At 40.7% G+C, this 26,987-nt stretch overlaps 1 pseudogene; it reads left to right on the forward strand.

Moving 5' to 3' along the window:
* Window positions 1-8: 8 nt before the first annotated feature.
* LOC122495263 lies at window positions 9-25,940 on the forward strand (annotated as a pseudogene).
* The last annotated feature ends 1,047 nt before the right edge of the window (window positions 25,941-26,987 follow it).

Genomic DNA, 26,987 nt, shown 5'->3' on the forward strand with positions numbered 1-26,987 from the left:
AGGATTGCATGACGTCATGTGGGGAGCGAGACAGTCTGCAGGTTTTGGCTTGTGAGCTGGTGGCTCTAGTGGCTGATGGATCTATCCCCAGCAACTTTGTGAAGGAGGAGTAGGGGTTGAGACTTTGGTTTTATGCTTTATTTTGCGGAGGCCCACACAAGGGCGGCGACTTGCCTTACTTTCTGCCTGAAGCTCAAGCCCCGTGTGGTTCTGGTTCCAAAGCAGTGTTTTGGCACATCCATTCCCCGTTTTGCACTTCAGCAGTCCTGGAAAATTAGAGCCCTCTCCGTACATCGTGCGTTTTCACGTGAAACAGCATTTGTCCAAACCATCTCTTCTACTTGGAGAGCAGTTCCTATTTAATGCTCAGATCTCTGCATAAATGTCTCCCCTTCCCTGCCTCTCTTCAGGCTTGGTCCTCCAGTCCCCGGAACCACATACCACCACCACCCCACCCTAAACCCACGTATCTCTCAGTCTCTCATCTGTCTGTCCCAGAATTTCTATCCCTGGGCTGGCACTGTGACTATGCGCTGGAGTCTTAACCTCTCACAGAGTGGGAGCAGTGTTGGGTCTTACTAATTAATCTCTATTCCAAGCTTTACTCAACACAGCCCCCCACCACATTTTAAGAGCACCTTAACACAGGGAGTTGGGGAATGGGGAAGAGAAGACCTGGGATGCTTTTCCCCCCTTCACTGCCCCCTTGAAAGCCAGAGCTGAGCTAGGACTCCTGGACACGTCTGAATAGCCTAAGCTTCTTTTCCAAACATGCCTACCCACTCCAGTTAGACAACTGTTCCTCATACACGGAGATGGTGGTAGCATTACATATTTCAATCCTTGCCCTGCATGTGCCCAGGATCTCCCCACCACTACAACAGCTCACTGAGACTATGGGTCTTCATAGGTAAGAGTGCACTTTAAATATCATAAAATTTTCTTTCTCAAATATACCTCACTAAGGCTGGGGTGGGGAGGTCACAGGCGTGCCATGTACAGACAACTCTCTGAGTCAGAAACAGTCTCAAAACAGCAACTTGATTCTGGGCAGACTCTGTAAAGAACAGGCCTCACCATGAGCATCTGAATGAGTGACCCAGACAAGTATTTGAGCGATGCAATTGGTTTCCACAGTTCACAGCCCAACAAAGCAGGGCGGTCCTTAATCTGGCATCCATAATTTTCCAAGTCGCACACTTGACAGCTGGACCCTTGGGAGCAGCCCAGGAATCTGACATGTGACCAATGAAGGAAACCACTGCCTCTGATTTCAGATTTGCAGAGCCGGCACTGAGACTAACCCATTCCAGTGGCCCAGGGGACACCATTAGGGTTCAGACTACCTAAACCATCAGTGAACAAGGACATGCTTTTAGGGGACCCTCAGAGGATTGAGGGTTCCTAGTGCCAGTGGCTTTCACCAAAGCATGGAGCTAAAAATGTCTTCTCAAGGGGGCAGGTACCACTTTTTCTGGTCAAGCTGACATGTTGCTAGAAAGAGTTTGCCTTCATTCTTAAATATGCACTTTCCATGGGACATGGGAATTTTGGGGCCCTTTCTATCCTGTTACAAGTGAGTCCGTGTTGACTCAGTCCAAAATTGGAATATCAAGGCACACAGTCAAAATGCATCTAAGGATCAGTTTTGAGGAGAGCTCACTAATAAGCTAATCAGTCTTTTAAAAACTATTTAGGGGCGCCTGGGTGGCGCAGTCGGTCGAGCGTCCGACTTCAGCCAGGTCAGGATCCCGCAGTCCATGAGTTCAAGCCCCGTCGGCTCTGGGCTGATGGCTCAGAGCCTGGAGCCTGCTTCCGATTCTGTGTCTCCCTCTCTCTCTGCCCCTCCCCCGTTCATGCTCTGTCTCTCTCTGTCCCAAAAATAAATAAAAAACGTTGAAAAAAAAATTTAAAAAAACCCTCTTTATTTAATTTAGTTTTTAAGCACTGCTATTTTAAAAGAGCACACCTGTGAGTTGTGTCACAGAAGCCTCAAATTCACACCCCCTAGGGAGCTTCTAGGTAGAGGCTGACTCCCTTTGCCAAAGGCTCCAAATGACAGACTCTCACTCGCAGAGACGTGTGCCGTCTCCCATACACCATTAAGGTCCAGTAAGGGCTGGACCTCCTTTTAGGTGATGGGAAGGCAAAGAAACAAGGGTTTTTCCCTCACTACTGGAGGGATTGAGCACTGTAAACGTGCCCATAGAGTTCTAAAGTATTTTCATTGGAATACAGGACTCTGAACTTGAGCAGGTGGTATCAGCCACCCCTACTGGCAGATAGGTGATAGCATGTGAGACAGGGCGTTGAGACTGAGGCCTCTAACTTGCAAACAGACAGTATATCATGTGTATCATGAAAACCTGGTACATCAGAGGTTGACCTAAATCCTTAGCCCTTATACGCACACACTGGGGGCAAATGAAAGGCTGTGTGTCCCAGTAACACTTCTCTACCTGCACCTCACCCTGACTGGGATAATCCCCTCAGGAATTTCTGGGATGGGGAAGCACAAGCCTATAACACAATTCCTGTCACATTCTAACAGCAGAAACAACAACTGGTTGTTGAACTTGTTCCAAAGGGTCCTGCTATGGTCTGTTTGCGTCTCCTCAAAATTCGTATATTGAAACCTAACCCCAAAGGTGATGGCATTTGAAGGTGGAGCCTTTGAGACATGATTGGGAGGCTCTGCCCTCATGAATGGGATGGGTGCCCTTTACAAGGAGACCTGAGAGCTCCCTCATCCCTTCCACCCTGTGAATGTAAGATACAAGAAGACTGCAACCCAGAGGAAGGCCCGTGCCAACCACACTGACAGCCTGATTTCAGATTTTCAGCCTCCAAAACTGTGAGATATGAATTTATTTATAAGGTTCCCAGCCTGTGGAATTTTCTTACAGCAGTCCACACAGATTGAGAGAGGCCCAAACTACCTCATCAACATAGCTTTCCTCTGCTACTATGACAACACACTAAGGCTGGTGGTTGTATGGCTCAATAGCTACCCTATCCTCATTGCTAAGACTGTCCAGAAATGTAAAGGGTGTAAGATTTTACCCCATTTACAAACCAGTAAGTTAGCCTGCCAGCTGCATGGATGCTGGTAGAAGACACGAGATGCCAGGGACTGAGACAAAGGCAGTATTATGCATGCACAACAGGCAGCAAGAGCTTTGTGTTCACATCTCTTCCCTTTGCTTCCACAGGTCTCACGGGGGCCATGCAAAGAAGTCCAGGTGGATGCTGCACACACAGTAGATTCATGTCACAGCTGGAGAAAATTAAGTTCAGAAAACCCAATTTTTTCCGTTGAATTAGAAACGCATCTGCCCAACATTGCCTCTGAGGAAGGCATTATCTCTAGTACATTGGCCAGGTAGTTAATCTGCCCTTTCCCCAAGAAAGACAGTATTGCCATCCTCAGAGGCTGTTACACAAAAATGTTTGCAAGCCATTCCAGGACAGAAGCTGAAACAAGATATGAAAAAAAAAAAAAATGAGAGGATCATGCAGAATCGTTTTCCCATAGGGTGCACCTTTCCCTTAAAAATTTGGTTATGATTGATTGAGTAAAAAGATCCATTGAAGATTTTTGATACCAAGACTGCCCTTGGTTGTGTGGTGCTGTGGCACTGTGAAAGACTGAAGGAGCAGGAAAAGACCCAGATTTACCAGGACATTCACAGGAAAGATGGATCCAAAGGAGCAGTGATGTCAACCTGCATGAGCAAGGAGAGATGAAAGCAAATGAAAAGAAGGAACAATATCACATATTCTCAGTGAATTCAAACTTGTTATCTTCTCAGAAGAAAACAGAATACATTACCCAAACATACAGCAAAACAATTCTGGATGGATTGCCAATCTAAATTTTAAAGTGATATATGGATTTTAAAAAAGGAGAATAACTGTAGTCTTAGAATAGGAAAGAATTTATTGAACAGAACAGTAAACATTATCTATAAAAGAGAAAATAGTTACATTAACATTAAGACTTTCTCCTTATCAAAACACAACACACACAGGAAAGACCAAGAGACACAGAGACAGTGTGAGAAAAGAGACCAGCAAAGGAAACTTATCCAGCAGATAAAAGGAATTACTACAAATCAATAAGAAAAAATAAACAAACCAAAAAAAAAAAAAACCCAACCAAAAAAAACACAATAAAAATGGACAAAATAAACTAACACATACTTGAAAAAGAGGATTCCCAATGTCTAATAAATATGTGAAAGGATGCTCAACTTCCATAGTAATCAAGGACATTAAAAGAAAATCACTACTTGGTACCATCAGACACTAACCAGAAGTCAAAGAGAAATATGAAAAAATATTGAAACTGTTGACAAGGATGTGCACAAACCAAAAATCTCCTACACTGTTGGTGGGTGTGAAACTCTGTACATTTTCCAAACCCATTAGGCACTATCTCCTAAAGCTACAGAACTGTCAACCTGTCACCCACCAATTCCACTGTTACTTATATAGCCAACAGAAATATGTATGTGTGCCAACAAAGCATGGTCTACATTTAGATACCAGTGGTATTCCTAATAGTCACAAACTGAAAACCACTCATATGCTAATTAATGGTGGAATGATTAGGTAAATTATTTTATATGCACACAATGGAACCCTACACAGCAATGCCAATAAATGATTAATAACAGCATGCAGCAATAAACTCATAAACAACAGAAGGAATGACAAAAGCAAATACAAAAGAGTTAATGCTCTATTGCCTTCTTTATACAAGATGCAAGACAGGCTAAAATAACCTATGTTGTGCCATGCATGTCAGAGTACTGATGGCCCAGAGGAATAGTGACTGGTAAGGAGCAAAAGTCTGACAATATTCTATTGATTGATCTAGGTACTGAGTACAGAATGTGTTCACTTTGTGAACTTTTCTTGAGCAATGCACTTATCACCAGTGCATGTGTCTTTAAATTTTTCAAATACATATCAGCCTCAAAAAGATGGGATATGGTAAATAGATTAGAGCTGTCCATATATTATAAAGGTGGGGTTTAAGAATATTAAATAAAATGACACTGTGATTAGCTTTTAAATGTAAGCTGAAATTTCTAGGTAAAACAGAAATGATGAGTATACAACTTCAAAGAAAGAAGTTCAATTATAATGTAGAATTATAAATGAAAATTATATTTTGCAATCCATAGAAAAGTAGTTAACATAGATTAAATAATAAACCCCATTGCATTCAAATGTATCAATTATTATATTACAGTTAAATGCATTAATTATACCTTCAAAAATCAAGCAATTTTTACTACATTCATTGGATGTTTTCATAAGAGGTATGGCAAAGAAACTGAATTAAAGTATAAAAATTAAAAATACATTTTATGGAATTTTACAATCAAACAACTAGCATGGAAATATACACATACTATCACATACATTTTGAGTTTTGTCATAATTGTAACTAGTACTATTTAAAATTCTTTTTAAAAAAAATTTTTTTACATTTATTTATTTTCGAGAGACTGAGACAGAGCACAAGCAGGGTAGGGGCAGAGAGAGAAGGAGACACAGAATCTGAAGCAGGCTTCAGGCTCCGAGCAAGTGTGCAGCACACAGCCTGACGTGGGGCTTGAACCCACGAACTGTGAGATCATGACCTGAGTCAAAGTCGGTCACTTAACTGACTGAGCCACCCAGGCACCCCTAAAATTGTTCTTAATGTACAATTTTTCAATATGTTAATTGATAGGTAACAAACATAATTAAGTCTACATTTATATGTATAAACACACACAGATCACACACAGATATAGATCCCTACACACAATAATTGAAGATAGGCATGTATTTGTATATTTTTCTTCTTCATGTTTTGTGATCTAAAAAATGTAGTTAATATTTACGTGCCTCATGTGAGCTACAAATATGGGTTCCATTTGTGGTACAAGGTTCTATCTTTAATCTGTAAAAATGGATATATCCATTGGGTCAAAAATTTTTTTCAAATTATTAAATTCTCAATAATTTATATCAGCTTCAGAATGTAAATACAGAGATAGCTATATAAAAATCTCCCCTAAAATCAAAGAGAATTGAAAGTCAAGGAGTCACAAAATCCACATAAACAGAATGGATTCATGTCTCTGCCCTTCAGATGGCACTCCCTTCAGGGCTCCAAATTGAGTGGAAGTCTCCAACATTAACTAATATCTTCACTTCAAAGACTCAAGTGTGCACCTCCAAACCTCTTTCTTCCCAACATGCCCAAATCATCTTCACAAAGGAGGGAAAAATCTTTCTTCTCCAGGTACCAATTCCATGGAATTCATGGCTTATAAAAATGTCACAATCACTTGATATTGGTTAAGAACCAGCTAAAATGTAATTCTATGCTGTCCACTACCCTCTCCAGTCCAACCTGTCCATTTCTCCCTGAAAATGTTCCCACAAGCTTATCTCCCATGCTCCCAAACATCATACTTCACATGACTGACTCCCGCCTCTCTGGTATGACATTACACAATTATACCTGGCTCCCCAAAGCTTTCTTTGCTGACTTTATTTTCCCTCCAGCACTATTCTCTTCAGCGTAACTGATGACCTGCCACATGCTGACCCATTTCCAGGCTCTTTTTCTTATAATCCCCTGCCTACTTCACTTTTGGAAAATTTACTGTGACAAATTTAAGTTACATGCTCAAAGTTTTCTCCATAATATCTGGATTTTTTCAAGACCTGGTGTTTATATACACATAAATTCTGAACTCCAGAATGGCAGATATTAGTAAAACGTCAATCACACGAGTATTTACAAGATAATTATATAATATTACAGTTATTATAATTTTTTGTTAACATTGAAGAAAATGCTCAGTATGTTCTGTTTACCATTCTTGGGTTAGCCTCTCATAATTGTACTGGAGACTCTGAGGGGGATGAGTAAATTACCAAACAAACATTATGGAAATACATTCGATTTACAGATTTCTCATAAGACGAGGGGATTTTATATATTTTTTCCCGTTTTTCCTTTTTATTTAGCAGCACATACTGAGAACAAAGAATGCTTCCACTTATGTTTAGGTTTTGAGGAATCACAATGAAGAGAAGACAGGAAACACTAGTAAGAAGATCATTCTTATTGCCAGATCCCTGGTGGCCATGCTGTCAGTCCTAAGTGACTGATACTTGTCTTCTGGGCTAGAGAATCCTAGGTGGGAATAGGAGGCAGGGGCCACATGAATCATGTCAGCTGAAATCCGATATTCTCCACTTCCCAACACTTCCTACTTTCAAATAATTAAAGTTCTTCAGTCATTTAGGGCCTTCCAAGAGTTGCATGAACAACTGTTATACAACATTTGCTACATGTGAATCAGTGTTATAACAACCACCCATGTACTAACTTAATATTTCTTATAAATACATGAGGCAGGCACTATTACATTCCTTATAAAGATGAGGACCACATAAGCACAGAGAGGTTAACTGCTTTGTCTGAATTCATTCACAAATAAGGGATAGAGTGGGGACTGGAACATGGCTGGGTGGGGAACAAAATTAGTGCATTTAATCCATAATATAAGAAAATGCTAGTAAGCTGTGTTCTTTATTTTTTCTGTATTTTTAAAATATTTTATTTATTTATTTAGAGAGAGGGAGAGCAAGTGGAGGAGGGGCAGAAGTGAGAGGGACAGAGAAAATCCCAACTCAGAGCCCAACGTGGGGCTCGATCTCAGGAACACTGAGCTCATGACCTGAGCTGAAATCAAGAGTCGGACGCTTAACCAACTGAGCCACATAAGTGTTCCAGGTGTGTTCTTTAAATAAACCAAGACCTAAATTTAGATTTGTCTTTGTACCTTATCATTTCAATTTAGATTAGTGCTATTTAATTTGAATTTTTATTAATAACAAGTTTCTAGGTATTTATGAAGACTTTTTCTTATAGGCAAATATAAACTGTGAATAATACCCTAGAGACCTCAGTAAACTATAGGTGCACTGAGGCAGGACTACAAAGCTGCAGGTTCCTGCCCCGTGACAACCTGGATTTAATGACCTGCCACATGCTGACCCGTGTTCCATTAAGATGACAACAGAAAGAATCATTTGCTTTCATTCCACGAACAAAAGTGCAATACCACAAGACACAGGAACTCTGTAAGTATGGTCACACACACACACACACACACACACACACATATGTACATAATATCACTTTTATTAATACTTGAGTTAAATAAAATTAGTACCAATAAAGCAAGATTTGTGAAAGATACTGCAATATAAGAAATATGCAAAATGAAATGTTAATGCAAGAACTTTGTATATTGTATAAGTGATATAACTTTTTGGATTGCTATTATAATATTTAAAAGCATCAGAAATATCACAAGATACATTTGAGCCTAAAAATCTCGCCCTGAAACCGAAGTTACATTTTATTTGAAAGCTGTTTCCTTGACATTACTGGGAAAAGTCTCTCCATAATCGAGACACAATTATTTAATCTACTCAGTGCGTCATAGATGCGGAGTTACAGAAAGCATTTCTAATCCAGCAACAGCGATCAGACACATTTTTCTGCACACAATCAGATGATTACTGTACATTCATCTGACTATTTAGTTGAATGCACCTTAGAAACCTGACCATTATGTCTATGGTTCCTGCAAAGTAGGCTGAACAGGGAGTCCACAAATACAGCCCTCAAGCACATTAAAAATCAGATTACATGACCACATGGGTGAAACCACATAATCACTGTCAGTGAGGATTACACTATGAGCCTTAGGAGCCATCAGGGATGGGTGTAGGTGTAGGACCCCATCTCTTTACACCAACTCAGCTCCTGGTTCAGGAGGTATTCCACCTTCCCGTGTAGCTTTAGCACTGAGCCAGATTCTGTGTTGACAGTCAGAGAAGTGAGTACGTGTGCAAGATGGGCAGCTGGGCCCTGAGATGTGTGTTTATGACTGTGTGACCCCCCCCTCCCCTCACAACGGCAATTAGCATTTCACCTAAAGCAGCACTAGCAGTGATAGGCTTGGGTCCTCAGAATATTTTTGCAAACATTCTTCCTACTTGCCAATTACCAAGAACAACTACAAGTTTCTAGCTAGCATCTCTAGAGACCACTAATGTGTGGAAAAGGATGCAAAGCCTGAGGGAAAGAAGCAGTCTGGGCAGAAGGGCACCATGGGTCCAGGACAGAGAGCGCTGGAGAGGAGAGCGGGCGTGTGAGACACAGAGTCCAGGACAAGGGGCCAGGGTGACAGGGTTGAGAGAGAGAAGTAAAGGTTTTCAAGTTATAAACAAATGACCTCTCAGGGGGAAGAAAGGACACAGCACCTTACCTGGAAGCCAATATTTGCCTGAGAAAGACTTTTTCCTCCTTTGCTCTTCAGTTCTCTGGGCCTCTTTCTCATCATCTGGAAAAACCGTAGTTTGCAAATGTACATTTTTTTTATGTCATCAAAATATGCCTTTTTTTAAATCTTGAATTTATTTATTTATTTATTGAATTTTCAAGTTAGTTAACATATAGTGTAGTCTTTTCTTCAGGAGTAGAATCCAGTGATTCATTACTTATATGTGACACCCAGTGCTCATCCTAACAAGTGCCCTCGTTAATGCTCATGATCCATTTTCCCCACCCATCAATCCTCAGTTTATTCTCCGTATTTAAGAGTCTCTTATGGTTTGCCTCCCTGTTTTTATCTTATTTTATCCCTATGATCATCCTTATCCCTTATCCCTCTGATCATCTGTTAACTTTCTCCAATTCCACATATGAGTGAAATCATAATATCAGTGTTTCTCTGACTTATTTTGCTTAGCATTAACACCTCTAGTTCCATCCACATGGTCACAAATGGCAAGATTTCATTCTTTTACATTGTCAAGTATTCCACATATACATATACCACACATTCTTAATCCATTCATCATTTGATGGACATTTTGGCTCTTTCCATACTTTGGTTATTGTTGATAGCACTGTTATACACATTGGGGGCATGTGCCCCTTCAAATCAGCACTCCTGTATCCTTTGGATAAATCCCTAGTAGTGCTATTGCTGGGTTGTAGGGTAATTCTATTTTTAATTTTTTGAGGAACCTCCACATTGTTTTCTAGACTGGCTGCACCAACATGCATTCCCACCAACAGTGCAAGAGGGTTCCCCTTTCTCCACATCCTCGCCAACATCGGTTCTTTCCCGAGTTGTTAATGTCAGCCACTTTGACTGGTGTGAGGTGGCATCTCAGTGTGGTTTTGATTTGTATTTCCCTGATGATGAGTGATGTTGAGCATCTTTTCATGTGTCTGTTTGCCATCTGGATGTCTTCTTTAGAAAAGGGTCTATTCATGTCTTCTCCCCATTTCTTCACTGGATTATTTGTTTTTCAGGTGTTGAGTTTGGTAAATTCTTTATAGATTTTGATACTAACCCTTTATCCGATATGTCATTTGCAAATATCTTCTCCCATTCCATTGGTTGCCTTTTAGTTTTGTTGACTGTTTTCTTTGCTCTGCAGAAGCTTTTTATCTTGATGAGGTCCCAGTAGTTCATTTTGCCTTTTATTTCCCTTGCCTTTGGAGACATGTCAAGTATGAAGTTGCTGCAGCTGAGGACAAAGAGGTTGCTGCCTGTTTTCTCCTGTAGGATTTTGATGGTTTCCTGAATCATATTTAGGTTGTTCATCCATTTTGAATTTATTTTTGTGTATGGTGTTAGAAATTGGTCCAGTTTCATTCTTCTGCATGTTGCTGTCCAGTTCTCCCAGCACCATCCGGTACACTGGATACTCTTTCTTGTTTTGTCAAAGATTAGTTGGCGATACATTGGTGGGTCCATTTCTGGGTTCTCTATTATATTCCATTGGTCTATGTGTCTGTTTTTGTGACAATATCATACTGTCTTGATGATTACAACTTTGAAATACAGGCTAAAGTCTGGAAGTATGAAACTTCCTGCTTTGGTTTTCTTTCTTTTTTCTTTACACATTTTTTTAATGTTTATTTCTTTTTGAGAGAGGGAAAGACAGAGCATGGGCGGGGAAGGGTCAGAGAGAGAGGAAGACACAGAATACAAAGCAGGATCCAGGCTCTGAGCTGTCAGCACAGAGCCCGATGCAGGGCTCGAACCCACGAACCACAAGATCATGACCTGAGACGAAGTCGGACGCCCAACCCACTGAGCCATCCAGGCGCCCGTGGTTTTCTTTTTCAACATTACTTTGGCTATTTGAGGTCTTTTGTGGTTCCATAAAAACTTTAGGATTGTTCTAACTCTGTGAAGAAAGCTGGTGCATTTTGATTGAGATTGCATTGAATGTGGAGATTGCTTTGGAGACTATTGACATTTTAATAACATTTGTTCTTTGAATCCATGAGCATGTAATATTTTTTCATTTCTTTGTGTCTTCTTCAATTTCTACATAAGCTTTCTATAGTTTTCAGCATACAGATTTTTTACCTCTTTGAGAAGTAAAGGCTAGTCAGCATGAAATAAAAAATGCTATAACTGAGCTGTGACCTCGAATGGATGCCGCAGCGGCAAGGATGGAAGAGGCAGAACAGGGAATCAGCGATATACAGGACAAACTTATAGAGAATAATGAAGGAGAAAAAAAGAGGCAGATTAAGGCAAAAGAGCATGATTTAAGAATTAGAGAAATCAGGGGCACTTGGGTGGCTCAGTAGGTTGGACGTCCAACTTCAGCTCAGGTCATGATCTCGCAGTCTGTGAGTTTGAGCCCCGTGTCGGGCTCTGTGCTGACACCTCAGAGCCTGGATTCTGTGTCTCCCTCTCTCTATGCCCCTCCCCCGCTCATGCTCTGTCTCTCTCTCACTCTGTCAAAAGTAAATAAACATTTTAAAAATTTAAGAATTAGAGAAATCAGTGACTCATCAAAAAGGAACAACATCAGAATCATAGGGGTCCCAGAAGAGGAAGAGAGAGAAATATGGGTAGAAGGGTTATGTGAGCAAACCATAGCTGAAAACTTTCCTAAACTGGGAAAAGACACAGACATCAAAATCCAGGAAGCACAGAGGACTCCCATTAGATTCAACAAAAACCAACCATCAACAAGGCATATCATAGTCAAATTCACAAAATACTCAGGCAAGGAGAGAATCATGAAAGCAGCAAGGGAAAAAAGTCCTTAACCTACAAGAGAAGACAGATCAGGTTTGCAGCAGACCTATCCACAGAAACGTGGCAGGCCAGAAAGGAATGGCAGGATATATTCAGTGTGCGGATTCAGAAAAATATGCAGCCAAGAATTCTTTATCCAAAAAGGCTGTCATTCAAAATAGAAGGAGAGATAAAAAGTTTCCGAGACAAACAAAAATGAAAGGAGTCTGTGACTACTAAACCAGCCCTGCAAGAAATTTTAAGGGGGACTCTGTGAGGGGAAAAAAGATGAAATTAATTAATTAATTAATTAATTAATTAATTAAATACCAAAAGCAACAAAGACTAGAAAGGACCAGAGAACACCACCAGAAACTCCAACTCTACAAGCAACATAATGGCAATAAATTCATATCTTTCAGTACTCACTCTAATATCAATGGACTCAATGCTCCAATCAAAAGATACAGGGTAACAGAATGCATAAGAAAACAAGATCCATCTATATGCTGTTTACAAGGGACCCACTTTAGACCTAAAGACACCTTCAGATTGAAAGTAAGGAGATGGAGAACCATCTATCATGCTAATGGTCAACAAAAGAAAGCCGGTAAGTAGCTGTACTTATATCAGACCATCTAGACTTTAAAATAGAAACTGTATCAAGAGATGAAGAAGGGCATTATATCTTAATTAAGGGGTCTACCCACCAAGAAGATTTAACAATTGTAAACATTTATGCACCAAACGTGAAATCACCGAAATATATAAATCAATTAATCACAAACATAAAGAAACTCATTGATAGTAATACCATAACATTAAGAGACTTCAACACCCCACTCACAGCAATGGACAAATCGTCTAATCAAAAAAATCAACAAGGAAACAATGGCTTTGAATGACACACTGGACCAGATGGATTTAACACATATAATCAGAACATTTCATCCTAAAGCAGCAGAATATACATTCTTCTCCAGTGCACATGGAATGTTCTCCAGAATAGACTACATACTGGGACACAAATCAGCCCTCAGCAAGTACAAAAAGATTGAGATCATACCGTGCATATTTTCAGACCACAACACTATGAAACTTGAAATCAACCACAAGAAAAAATTTGCAAAGGTAACAAATACTTGGAGACTAAATAATGAATGGGCTAACCAAGAAGTTAAAGAGGACATTAGGAAGTATATGGAAGCCAATGAAAATGATAACACCACAACCCAAAACCTCTGGGATGCAGCAAAGGAGGTCATAAGTGGAAAGTATATAGCAACCCAGGCCTTCCTAAAGAAGGAAGAAAGATATCAGATATATAACCTAACCTTACACCTTAAAGAGCTGGAAAAAGAACAGCAAATAAAACCCAAAACCAGCAGAAGACAAGAAATAATAAAGATTAAAGCAGAAATTAATGCTATCGAAACAAACAAACAAAAAAGGCAAAAAACAACACAAAACAGTAGAACAGATCAATGAAACCAGAAGCTGGTTCTTTGAAAGAATTAACAAAATTGATAAACCACTAGCCAGTTTGATCAAAAAGAAAAAGGAAAGGACCCAAATAAATAAAATCAAGAATGAAGACGAGAGATCACAACCCACACAGCAGAAATAAAAACAATAATAAGAGAATATTATGAGCAACTATATGACAATAAAATGAGCAATCTGGAAGAAATGGACAAATTCCTAGAAACATACACACTACCAAAACTGAAACAGGAAGAAATGGAAAATTTGAACAGACCCATAACCAGTAAGGAAATCAAATTAGTAATCTAAAAACCTTCCCCCAAACAAGAGTCCAGGACCAGATGGCTTTCCAGGGGAATTCTACCAAACATTTAAGGAAGAGTTAACACCTATTCTCTTGAAGCTGTTCCAAAAAATAGAAATGGAAGGAAAACTTCCAAACTTATTCTATGAAGCCAGCATTACCTTGATTCCAAAACCAGACAGCAACCCCACTAAAAAAGGGAACTATAGACCAATTTCCCTGATGAATATGGATGCAAAAATCCTCAACAAGATATTAGCCAACTGGATCCACCAATACATTAAAAAAATTATTCACTATGACCAAGTGGGATTTATACCTGGGAGGAAGGGCTGGTTCAATATCTGCAAAACAATTAACGTGATTCATCACATCAATAGAAGAAAGGACAAGAACCATATGATCCTCTCAATAGATGCAGAGAAAGCATTTGACAAAATACAGCATCCTTTCTTGATAAAAACCCTCAAGAAAGTAGGGATAGAAGGATCATACCCGGAGATCATAAAAGCCATATATGAATGAGCCAACGCTAATATCATCCTCAATGGGGAAAAACTGAGAGCTTTCTCCTAAGGTCAGGAACAAGACATGGGTGTCCACTCTCACCACTGTTATTCAACATAGTATTGGAAGTCTTAGCCTATGCAATCAGACAAAACAGAAATAAAAGACATCCAAATCAGCCAGGAGGAGGTCAAACTTTCATTCTTCCCAGATGACATGATACTCGATATGGAAAACCCAAAATATTCCACCAAAAAACTACTAGGACTGATTAACGAATTCAGCAAAGTGGCAGGATATAAAATCAATGCACAGAATTGGTTGCATTCCTCTACACCAACAATGAAGCAACAGAAAGAGAAATCAAGGAATAGATCCCATTTACAGTTGCACCAAAAACCATACAATACCTAGGAATAAATCCAACCAAAGAGGTGAAAAATCTATACACTGAAAACTATAGAAAGCTTATGAAAGAAATTGAAGAAGACACAAAAACATGGAAGAAGATTCCATGCTCCCGGATAGGAAGAACAAATTTTGTTAAAATGTTGATACTACCCAAAGCAATCTACATATTCAATGAAGTTCCTATCAAAATAACACCAGCATTCTTCACAGAGTTAGAACAAATAATCCTAAAATTTGTGTGGAACCAGAAAAGACCCCGAATAGCCGAAGCAATCTTGAAAAAGAAAACCAAAGCAGGAGGCATCACAACCCCAGACTTCAAGCTATACTACAAAGCTGTAATCATCAAGGCAGTATGGTACTGGCACAACAACAGACACTCAGAACAGAGTAGAGAACCCAGAAATGGACCCACAAATGTATGACAAATCTTTGACAAAATAGGAAAGAATATCCAATGGAATAAAGACAGTCTCTTCAGCAAGTCATGCAGGAAAACTGGACAGCAACATGCAAAAGAATGAACCTGGACCACTTTCTTACTCCATACACAAAAAGAAACTCAAAATGGAGGAAAGACCTCAATGTAAGACAGAAAGCCAAAAAAATCCTTGAGAAGAAAGCAGGCAAAAACCTCTTTGATCTTGGCCACAGCAACTTCTTACTCAACACGTCTCCACAGACAAGGGAAACAAAAGCAGAAATGAACTACTGGGACCTCTTCAAAATAAAAGGCTTCTGCACAGCAAAGGAAACAGTCATCAAAACTAAAAGGCAACTGACAGAATGGGAGAAGATACTTGCAAATGACATATCAGATAAAGGGTTAGTATCCAAAATCTATAAAGAACTTCTCAAACTCCACACCCAAGAAACAAATACTCCAGTGAAGAAATGGGCAAAAGACATGAATAGACACTTCTCCAAAGAAGACATCCAGATGGCCAACCGACACATGAAAAAATGCTCAACATCACTCATCATCAGGGAAATACAGGTCAAAACCACAATGAGATTACCACCTTACACCTGTCAGAATGGCTAACATTAACAATTCAGGCAACAACAGATGTTGGCAAGGATGCGGAGAAAGAGGATCTCTTTTGCACTGCTGGTGGGAATGCAAACTGGTGCAGCCACTCTGGAAAATGGTATGGTGGTTCCTTGTAAAATTAAAAATAGAACTACCCTACAACCCAGCAATTGCACTACTAGGCATTTATCCAAGGGATACAGGTGTGCTGTTTCAAAGGGACACATGCACCCCCATGTTTACAGCAGCACTATCAACAATAGCCAAAATACGGAAAGAGCCCAAATGTCCATTGATGGATGAATGGATAAAGAAGATGTGGTATATATACACAATGGAATATTACTCTGCAATCAAAAAGAATGAAATCTTGCCATTTGCAACTACATAGATGGAACTAGAGGGTATTATGCTAAGTGAAATTAGTCGGAGAAAGACAAATATCATATGACTTCACTCATAGGAGGACTTTAAGAGACAAAACAGATGAACATAGGGAAGGGAAACAAAAATAATATAAAAACAGGGAGTGCGACAAAACATAAGAGACTCTTAAATATGACGAACAAACAGAGGGTTACTGGAGGAGTTGTGGGAGGGGGATGGGCTAAATGGGTAAGGGGCATTAAGGAATCTACTCCTGAAATCATTGTTGCACTATGTGCTAACTAATTTGGATGTAAATTAAAAAAATAAAATAAAATAAACCACACATACATGAAAGGTAGACACAACATGAAGTTGTTCTGCCATGGAGGCAGAAGCTGGGAAAGTGGCCTGGAGCAGACTCTCCCCCAGGATATTCACAGAGAGCATGGCCCTGAGGACACCTTGATCTCGGACTTTTAGCCTCCAGAACTGCCACACAATAAATTTCTGTTGTTTTGGTCACTCTGTTCAGGGTCCTTGTTATCGCAACTGCAGCAAACTGATACACCTTCCCTTCTGCCTGCCTCCCCACAAGCAGAAGCACCTTCAAAGGCAGAAAAGGCTGCCCTTCCATGTCCTTTTCCACAGGATGGACTCAAAGACAAACAATTCTGATCTGAAGGTCCTACCACAAGTTTCTCCTCCCCTGTCTTCAGAGACATTGCCCTCCTAGAAACATCTCAAATCCTGCTACAGCACAGGGGACGAGACGGCACCAAGATCCTCCTACAAAACCAGGCACAGCAGACCCCTTTTACCTCACCATGGGCCAGAGCTTGGGCTCCACTCTCAGAAATGAGTCCTGGAGACATAACAGCTCACAGGATGAAAATGGAAGACGTCAGTAGAGCACACATGATGGTGTTTCTGAAACCCCATGATCCTAAATGTGATCCTAAATGTGAAACCTGTGCCAGGGACCATTTAGTTACACATTACTTCTCAAATTAATGAGCCTAGGAATCATCTGGGCATTTTCCTGTAACAGACTCTTTGGGATACTCTATGCTAAGAATTAGACTTCTGATCAGTCTGCATCTGGGAGCTGACAGAGCTCCTTCAGGACCCTGAAAATCTTCCGGGCACAATTTCTCTACCCAGCTCACTTCAACAATCAAGGCAAGTCTCCTGCTTGTCCCAAAAAGAAACTTATCCACACATCTAGTCCACCAACGTTTCCTTATAACCTTTGCCTCTGAGGTGATACACTCAGCAGGTCCCACCATCATCTGTGTGTAGAAGTTCTGCTCAAATGTTGTACCTGAGACACAGGATAACAGACACAATCACAGAAATCCATGCTGAGAGACATTCTGAAAAGCAAAGAGTGCATTCTTCAAAACTGTCACTTACACTGAGGACAAATTAAAAACAAGAGTGGTAGCTGTTCTAGGTTAAAGAAACTAAAGAATGAAGACAATAAGTTAAGTCCCTGTGACATGACTGGATCCTAGATTTCTGAAAACAGATAAAAAATGCATCATTGTATCACTGTGGGAAATCTGTCTATGGACTGTCTATGAAATGATAGCATAACACTAGTATCCTTTCTTAAGTGTGAAGGTTTTATTGCATTAGCAGAATAGCCTTCACGTAAAGAGATAAATATTCTGGTATTCGGGCAAAATGTCAATATGGTGACAAATTATTCTCACATGAAACAGCAAAGACATGTCAACAGATAAAGAACTGGTGAGAAACCAGTAATGATTGGTGAATTTAGATAAAGCATATGATGCAGGTGTACATTTGCTCTAAGATTACATTTTCTCCTTTACATTTTCTATTAAATTGTTCAACATCAAAAGTGACCATTTAATAAAAGGTGAAGGCATGAGGGTATACAGATGGTGGGATCTTGCATTTTACAGCCATTCAAGGGAAAGTTCACAAGTATACATGCACTGTGAGAACATGCAAAAATGGTGGAGAGGTCAGCCCATCTCAAGAACCACTGATACCATTCATTCATATGTGCACAAAGCAACTTGATTAACAATCCACATCCCATGATGTGTGGAATGACAATATTTAACTCTTTTTTTAATTAGGAAATATAATTATTTTTCCTAATACTACAGAAAGGTTGTATATTATTCCAAACAATATACACAAAGTTTTTTTTTGTTCTTCTTTTAATTCCAATTAGTTAACGTATACTGTTATATTAATTTTCGGTGTGTAATATAGTGATTCAACACTTCGATATAATACCTGGTGCTCATAACAATGAGTGCACACCTTAATCCCCATCAGTAATTTAACCCATACCCTGCATCCACCTCCCCACTGGTAACCATCAGTGTATTCTCTATACTTAAGAGTCTGAGAAAGGGGTGCCTGGGTGGCTCAGTCGGTTAAGCGTTCAACTTCAACTCAGGTCATGATCTCGCCCTTCACGAGCTCAAGCCCCACATCAGGCTCTGTGCTGACAGCTCAGAGCCTGGAACCTACTTCAGATTCTGTGTCTCCCTCTCTCTCTGCCCCTCCTCTGCCAGCATGTGAATTTAGACAGATCGCTCAACCTCTGTGTCCCAAATTCTCCTTCTCTTTACAATGAAAATAATGCAATGGCAGTGCCTACGTTATGCAGGTAGGAAGACCTATGAAAATACCAGGGGTACAACATGACAGTACCGATTCATGCAAACTAAGTGTTATTTAAAATTCTAACCTCAGTGGGAGAGAGCCAAAGAATAAGAGACTCTTAAAAACTGAGAACAAACTGAGGGTTGATGGGGGGTGGGAGGGAGGGGGGGTGGGTGATGGATATTGAGGAGGGCACCTTTTGGGATGAGCACTGGGTGTTGTATGGAAACCAATTTGACAATAAACTTCATATATTGAAAAAATAAAAAATAAAAAAAATAAAATTCTAACCTCAACTCTGGGAGGCTTAACAACAACAACAAAAATGTTAATTATTTTTCAGTGAATACTTGTATTTTATTTGATATGATCAATATAGTCCACACCACATGTGCTCAGGCAGGCTCCTCAGGCTCTCAAGATGATGATCTGTCACTGGGAACTGTGTGAATGGCATGAAAGCACTTACCAATATGAATGGCCTACTTATCACAGACCATCTAGGGATTCCGAGCACTTTCTCTCTTCCTTACCACCATCTCTTCCTTTTCCACCCTCATTACACATTCAGGTGCACAGTTTTGATTCTCAAGCACCTGTTTCTACCCAAGTCCTGATCATTCTCCTTAAAGGTATCCACAAGAATAGAGTTATTTGAAACATTTCCTCAATGATTTGGAATCTAACTGTGTTTTCTATCCACACAATTTTGGCAGGACATATCCAATGGTACCATCGATCTCTCAAGCATCTCTTGCTATTTTGATCAACTCAAGCAATGACAAGTTTCATATTATCTCTTTGATATATAAATCAGGAACATATTCAGAATTGATTTATCCCATGATGTAGGTAATGATTCACGTTGTATGTTTTTTTTCCAATATGAGTAACGATTATCAGTTTCTAAAAAGGTTGTTATTAGTATTCAGCGTTCTTTCCACTTGCTATCACTTACCTTTGCTTCTTCCCAATCAAACCACCTCATCTCTAGTGCTGACACTTCCATGGAATATCCTGGTTCTTGTCTCCATCTCCTCCTGCCTCTTCAAGTCTTTGGCAAGCCCAAAGGAGCAACCCACCAAAGTTACTCTTGATGTAAAAAATCTTCAAGGAAACTTTTTGTTCACAGGAATGACTTTGGTTATAATTTAAAGGAAAATGTACTGAATGATAGAATAGGTTCTGGGGATTTGGCAATAGCAATAATCTTACCACAGTTGATAGTCTGACTCCTGGACAATTTCTCTCTTCCTCACCATTATGTCTTCCATTACCACACCGAAGGGAGGTTGAGACCCACAGAGTTGATTCTCATGCACCTAATTATAGCCACCTCCTTGGTGATGCTCTCAAAAGGTGTCCCCAAGACATTGGCAGCTTTGGGGGTAGAATATTTCTTCAATGAGTTTGGATGCAAACTTCTTTTGTATGTTCAGAGGGTGGGCAGGGGAATGTCCATTGGCAGTACCTGCCTCTTGAGTGTCTTCCAGACCATCGTGATCAGCCCCATGAACTCCTCCTAGAAGTATCTTAAAGTCAAAGCTCCAAAGTATGTTAGCATGTCCATTTCCCTCTTCTGGATCATATGTATGATAGAAAATTTTATCATTCCTATGTATGTGTTGTATGTGTCAGGAAAACAGAGCAGCCAAAAAAAAAACATCACAAAGAAAAGGGATTTTGAGTACTGTTCTATATCTGACCATGAGACAATCTCAGGGTCACTCTATGCAATACTGATAGTATTCCCTGAAGTTTCACTTCCTGGACTCAGGATCTGGGCCAGCAGCTCCAGGGTTTTCGTCCTGCACAGGCACAAGCACAGGTCCAACACATTCACAGCACTCGTGTTTCCCCCAGATCCTCTGCTGAGTCTAGAGCAACCCACCATTACTTCCTCACTGACCTAATTTCTGCATGTTTTCCAACTGTCAGTCCCTTTCTGATAATGAGACAAGATTCCACAGTATTTAGCTTCTGCTTTTTCTGGATAAGGAACACTATCTTAGCAGAAAAATGTAAGTTGTATCATTTTGCACAATCCTCAGTTGATTATTCACTCATCACATTGGAAAAGTCAATAGCATCTTATTTTTAAATTTTTTAAATGTTTATTTATTTGTGTGTATGTGTGTGTGAGAGAGAGAGAAAGAGAAAGTCGGGTGGGGGAGTGGCAGAGAAAGACGGAGACAGAGAATCTGAAGCAGATCAGATCTGGTGCTATCAGCACAAAGCCCAACATGGGGCTAGAACCCATGAACCATGAGATCATAACCTGAGCTAAAGTCAGACACTCAACTGACTGAGCCGCCTACGCACCCCAATATGGCATCTAAAAGAGTAAGCCACTTGTCATTCTATGGTGGACCCTAATGGGTATTTGGGATTCCTTCTGATGGATGAATGTAGGAACCATATAGGCACAGTAGAGGTGAATAATGCAGGTTCACCTCATCCTGATACATAGTATCCTGTTGATAGTGGTCTCAATCAAATGTTATTTGATGAAAATTGAATGAATCTGATCCTAGCCATTTGTGAGATTAATCAGAGCATTTGAACAAGGGATGAATTCATGGGAAATTGTGACAGGAGCCAAAACAGTCCAGAAATGACTGCTGGATATTGTTGGAAGACAGTTCTACCATGGGTTTCTCACGTATGTACATGCCTCCTACAGAAGCATGGACAGCTTTTCTTCTATACTGGATTACCTTATGTGTGATTAGAAAAATACCTTGGGAGACAAGGACAGTGTCACCCACTGGAACACCATACTGACTTATTTGCTGTACAGGGAAACAAAGCTAAAGTCTTCCCCAGGGTCAAAGAGCAGCAGGTGTGGTAGAATACCCCTTTATAAATCTTGGATTTTGTATACTCAGGGTTCCTCAGGTGTGATGTAAACACTCCATGTGTAGCATTCATTGGGACCCCTCCAAGGAACCATGATTGGAATAAGGTCAGGACAAGGAAGAGGGCCTTGGAAAACTGTTGGAATCAGGATGTTCATGCTGCCTGCTGGGCCATGAGTAATAAAGTGCTTTGTATTCAATCTAGGAATCTCTTGTCTTCTGCTGGTAGCTATTAAGACTTGCAGGCTAATCTCAAACTCTCACGGTTTCTGAAATAACCATAGTTGTGATGCAAAACAAACAGGCAGAGCCAGAGACTGAAATATAGGTGATAGAAGATAGATAAATAGGAGAAACTCTTTAAAATATGGATTATGCTGAAGCAAAGCTCAACTACTCTTTAAATCACAATATACTCAGGTATTCGGGTAGCACGGAGACTTGAGAGAGCCTACCGATCCCTATCCAAATGGAGAAGAAGGTAACTTGTTTGGGCAGATCAGCAACTTGGCAGAGAGGAGGGGAGGAATTGCAGGGGAAGGCACTGCATAGGAAGAGGGCAAAGATCCAAGAAGCCTCATAAACAGTGCAGTTCAGAGGGCCAATGGAAGAAAAACAACTATTTTAAGAGGATACCAACTCTTTGCCCTAGACTGCCTTGGAATCTTCTGTCATTCTGACCACATCTTTCAACATCCACATAGATTCCAGATGTTTTTCTGTGTAAGAGGATTCTTTTGGGAATGTTCACTGAGGGCTTCAGTTTGATGTCTGCCCTTATAGACAGCATGTCTAATTTTATGGGGAAAGCTATTTTCACAACACAGGAGATCCTGATAGTGTCAGCTTGTGGGAATTAGCACAAACTCCTGGGAAAACGTTAGCCTTTCAAGACTGTGGAACTGGTAGACTGAAAGACAAGATTTCAGAGGGTTAAAGCTAGACCCAGCTAATATCTAGGTCAAGTGTAGAATAGACAGAGACCCCAAGGAATATATTTACATGATGAGAGAAAGAATATGAAATAAATGGATGTCAGGAGAAGAGCAGAGAGATCAGGTTGCCCTTCCAAGCTTAGAATCGATTAGGTGAATATTGAAATGCTGATTAATTTTTTGTGTGCTGTTCTGACCCATTTGTGAGGCCCTGGTTAGAGGTGAATAATTTCTGCCCTGCTGAGCAGCTGATTAAGTCCACACATCAAATCACAGTGAGCCTTGTGGCACTGTAACTTGTTCCAATCCTCATCCAATCTCTTCAACTCCATGGAAGCCTTGCAAACCAATCACCTTGCAACTACAGTAACAGTTAAAATCAATCAATCAGTGGGGGAGGGATAATGAGATTCAAACCAATTCTATCAAACTCTAATCAAATTTAAAGAGGAAGTGAGATATTCCAACTTACTCTATGAATCTAGCATTCTTCTGATGCCAAAACCATTACAAGAAATTTATAGATTAGCATCTCTCACTAACCAAATGGGGAAATAAAATGCTCAAAATAAAACACAGGCTTTTCTGGCCCATACTTGAACAAAATTTAAAAAACAAAATTGAATCAGATTGACAGAAAATAAGCAGTTCTTTAAAAATAAATAACAAATCTACTACAATTAAATAGGGAATTTAATCAAGTGGCAGAAAACAAAATCCATGAAAACATTTCATGCTTTGTTTCCCAGTAGGCAGTATGTTAGCTCTATCCCACAAAGTTGGACGTGCACTATTCTTATTAAATCAGTTCAAGATGGCACCTGATTGGAGCCTTCCACTTCGACTCATCTTTATCTAGAAGTGTGTTTTCTGAGTTCAGATTATCTAGGATAATTTTCTAATATCTTTTTCCTACCAGCTACTAACTTCATTCCATTATGATCACAGATTATGTCTTGTAATTCCTTTGTTTAGACTGGTTTTGTCCCAGAATTTGGCTTATCATGTTGAATAGTTCTCATGACCTTGTAAAGAATGTGTATCTGCCATTGTGGAGTAGGTGCCCCATTTAGATCACCATGATTGACACACTGATCAAGTTTTCCATATCCTTACTGATCTTCTGTGACCTTCATACACAGCCTGTAAATATTGTGAAACATAATTGTGAGATTCTCTATTTCTCTTTTTGCTCCCTCACAAATTTTAAAGCTCTGATGGTAGGTACTCAGACTTTCAGGATTGTTACAACTTCCTGGTAACTTTATCCTTCTGTCAAAGTGTTAGACCCCTCCTGTTACCTACAACTTTTCCTGAAGTCTCCTTTGTAAAATCATAAACTAGGCTCTGCAGCTTTCTTATCTTCCTGTACCATCTCTGGGACAGCACTGTGGTACAATTCACATGCAATTCGCCACCTAGAGTGCACAGTGGTTTCAATGTGTGTTTTTTTTTTTTAAACATACACCTGTGCACATATTAACACAATCAATTCCTAGTATTTTTATCACCACACACACAAAAAACTTGTAGCCTTCAACCATCACCCTAAGTAGCCTCATCCCTCCAAACTCTGGGCACCATAAGCTTATTTTCTGTTTCCATCCATTTGTCCAGTAGGGACATTTCCTACAAATGGAATCTATCATCTTTTGGAATTGACTTCTTTTAAATAACATAATATTTTCAAGGTGCAACCACACTGTAGCATGTGTCAGGAATTTCCTCTTTTTTTTTTTCTTGAGAGACAGAGAGAGGGGGGAGGAGTGAGGGAGGGAGGGAAAATGTGAGTAGCAAAAGGGTGGAGGGAGAGAGAGAATCTTAAGCAATCTCCCGTTCAGCATGGAGACTGACATGGGGCTCAATCCCATCATGTTGGGATCATGACCTGAGTCGCAATTAGGAGTCACATGCTCAACAAACCAAGCCACCCATGATCTGCCTCCTTTTAAAAAACTTTTTAATATGTATGTTTAATGTACATACAGCAAATTTTACTGTCCAATGTACAGTTCTATCATTTGTCATACACTTCTTTCATCAACCTGCCAGAAATTCTCCCTTTGTCATCATACTCCCTGTTCCTGAGACTCAGTGAGACACCCAAATAAATTTCTAACACACTCTAACACGAGGGCATTATCTATCTTTCATCCACCTCAGACTCCGAATCAGAGACCACCTAGGGCATGAGTCTCTTGAGGCCAGAGACACTGTGCCTGCCCAGGCATCCTGCTCAGGACACAGTCTGGAGCTCCAAGCCCCCAGGGTGCACCGCAGGGACTATCACGCCCCATGTCACTTCCACTGGTGGAGGTTAGCAGTTGTGGAAAATCGGACCCCCCTCAGCACATCACGCTTTCTCACACCAAACAGGCCTTTGTCCAAACCATTCCATACCTTAGAGAGCAGTTCCCATTCAATTCTCAGATCATTGCATAGATGTCTCTCCTTCCCTGTACCTCTGCAGGCTTGGCCCTGAACCCCAGAGCCACACTCCACCACCACGTGTCTGTCTCCCTGACCCAGAATTTCCATCCCTGGCCTGGCATCGTGAGTATGCCCTGGAGTCTGTCTCCTCTGACAGAGTCGGGAAATGTTGGGTCTAATCTCTGTTCCAAGTTTCACTCAAAACAACCTCCACCAACATCTTAGGAAGACTGTTACAGTGAGTTTGCCAATAGGGAAGGAAAGGCCTGGGATGCTCTCTCCCCCTTCATTGTGTCAACAGAAGGGCAAGACTCCCAATAAAAAGAGATGTTGAGGCATTGCATTTTTCATTGCTTGCTCTCTGTGTTCTGGGATCTCTCTCCACCCCAACAGCTCTGGGTCTTGTTAGCTGAGGCTGCACATTAAATATCATACAATTTTATTCGTCCCATATACCTCAATAAAACCGTGCAAAGGAGTCACAAGTGCGCTATGCACAGATACCTCTGATCAGAAACAGGCTCAATCAGCAGCTTCATTCTGATCAGTCTCTGTGAGAACAGGCCTCACCAAGGGCACTGAATGAGGGACCCACACAATTATTATAGCAGTGAAATGTGCTTCCGCTGTTCACAGCCCATTAAGGTTTGCGGTGGGTGGGGGGGAGTGAGGGAAGTCATTCATCTGCCATCCACTGTTTTCCAAGTCGCACACTCAACAGCTAGACCCCTGGCAGCAGCCCAGGAATCTGACATACGACCAGTGAAGGAAGGACTGCCTCTGATTTCGGATGTGCAGAGCCAGCGCCGAGACTAACCAGACCCAGTGGCCCAGGGGACACCACCAGAGTTCAGCCTACCTAAACCATCAGCAAAGGGAGCCATGCATTTAGGGGACCCTCAGGATATTGAGGGTTCCTAGTGCCAGTGGCTTTCGCTACACCGTGGAGCTAAAAATTTCTTCGAAAGGGATGGGTATGACTTTTTCTTGTCAACGTGGCATGTTGCTGGAAAGAGTGTGCCTTCATTCTTGAATAGGCACTTCCATTCGACACGAGAAACGTGAGGCCCTTCCTTACTCTCTTCCCAGTGAGTCCATGTTGACTCATTCCAAAAGTGGAATATGAAGCCACACAGTGAAAACACTCCTAAGGGTCAGTTTTGAGGAGAGCACACTAGCAAGTTAATCAGTGTATTGTTAAAAATTTATTTATTTAGGGGCGCCTGGGTGGCGCAGTCGGTTAAGCGTCCGACTTCAGCCAGGTCACGATCTCGCGGTCCGGGAGTTCGAGCCCCGCGTCAGGCTCTGGGTTGATGGCTCAGAGCCTGGAGCCTGCTTCCGATTCTGTGTCTCCCTCTCTCTCTGCCCCTCCCCCGTTCATGCTCTGTCTCTCTCTGTCCCAAAAATAAATAAATGTTGAAAAAAATGTTTTTAAAAATTATTTATTTAGTTTTAAACTGCTGTTTCAAAACAGTGCACCAGTTAACTGTGTTGCATGAGCCCCCAAATCACATACCATGGGGGTGCTTCTGGGTCAAGGCTTCCTCCCTTTGCCAGAGGCTCCAAATGACAGACACAGCACTCACAGAGACCTGTGCTGTCTCCCACACCCGAGGGGTTCAGTAAGACTTGACTTCCTTCTAGGTGACAGGAAGGAAACAAGAGGATTTTTCCTTCACTGCTGGAGGGACTGAGCGCTTTACTAGTGAACTTTATTGGGTTCTGAATTGCTTGGGTTATATCAGCCACCCCTACTGGCAGAGGTGATGGCACATTAGACAGAGCGATTAAGACTGAGGCCTCTAACAGGCCAACAGACAGAATATCACATACATTATGAAAACTTGGTACATCAGAGGTGGA

This window comes from Prionailurus bengalensis, chromosome E2 (genome assembly GCF_016509475.1).
Source record: "Prionailurus bengalensis isolate Pbe53 chromosome E2, Fcat_Pben_1.1_paternal_pri, whole genome shotgun sequence".
In the NCBI taxonomy this organism is placed as follows: Eukaryota; Metazoa; Chordata; class Mammalia; order Carnivora; family Felidae; genus Prionailurus; species Prionailurus bengalensis.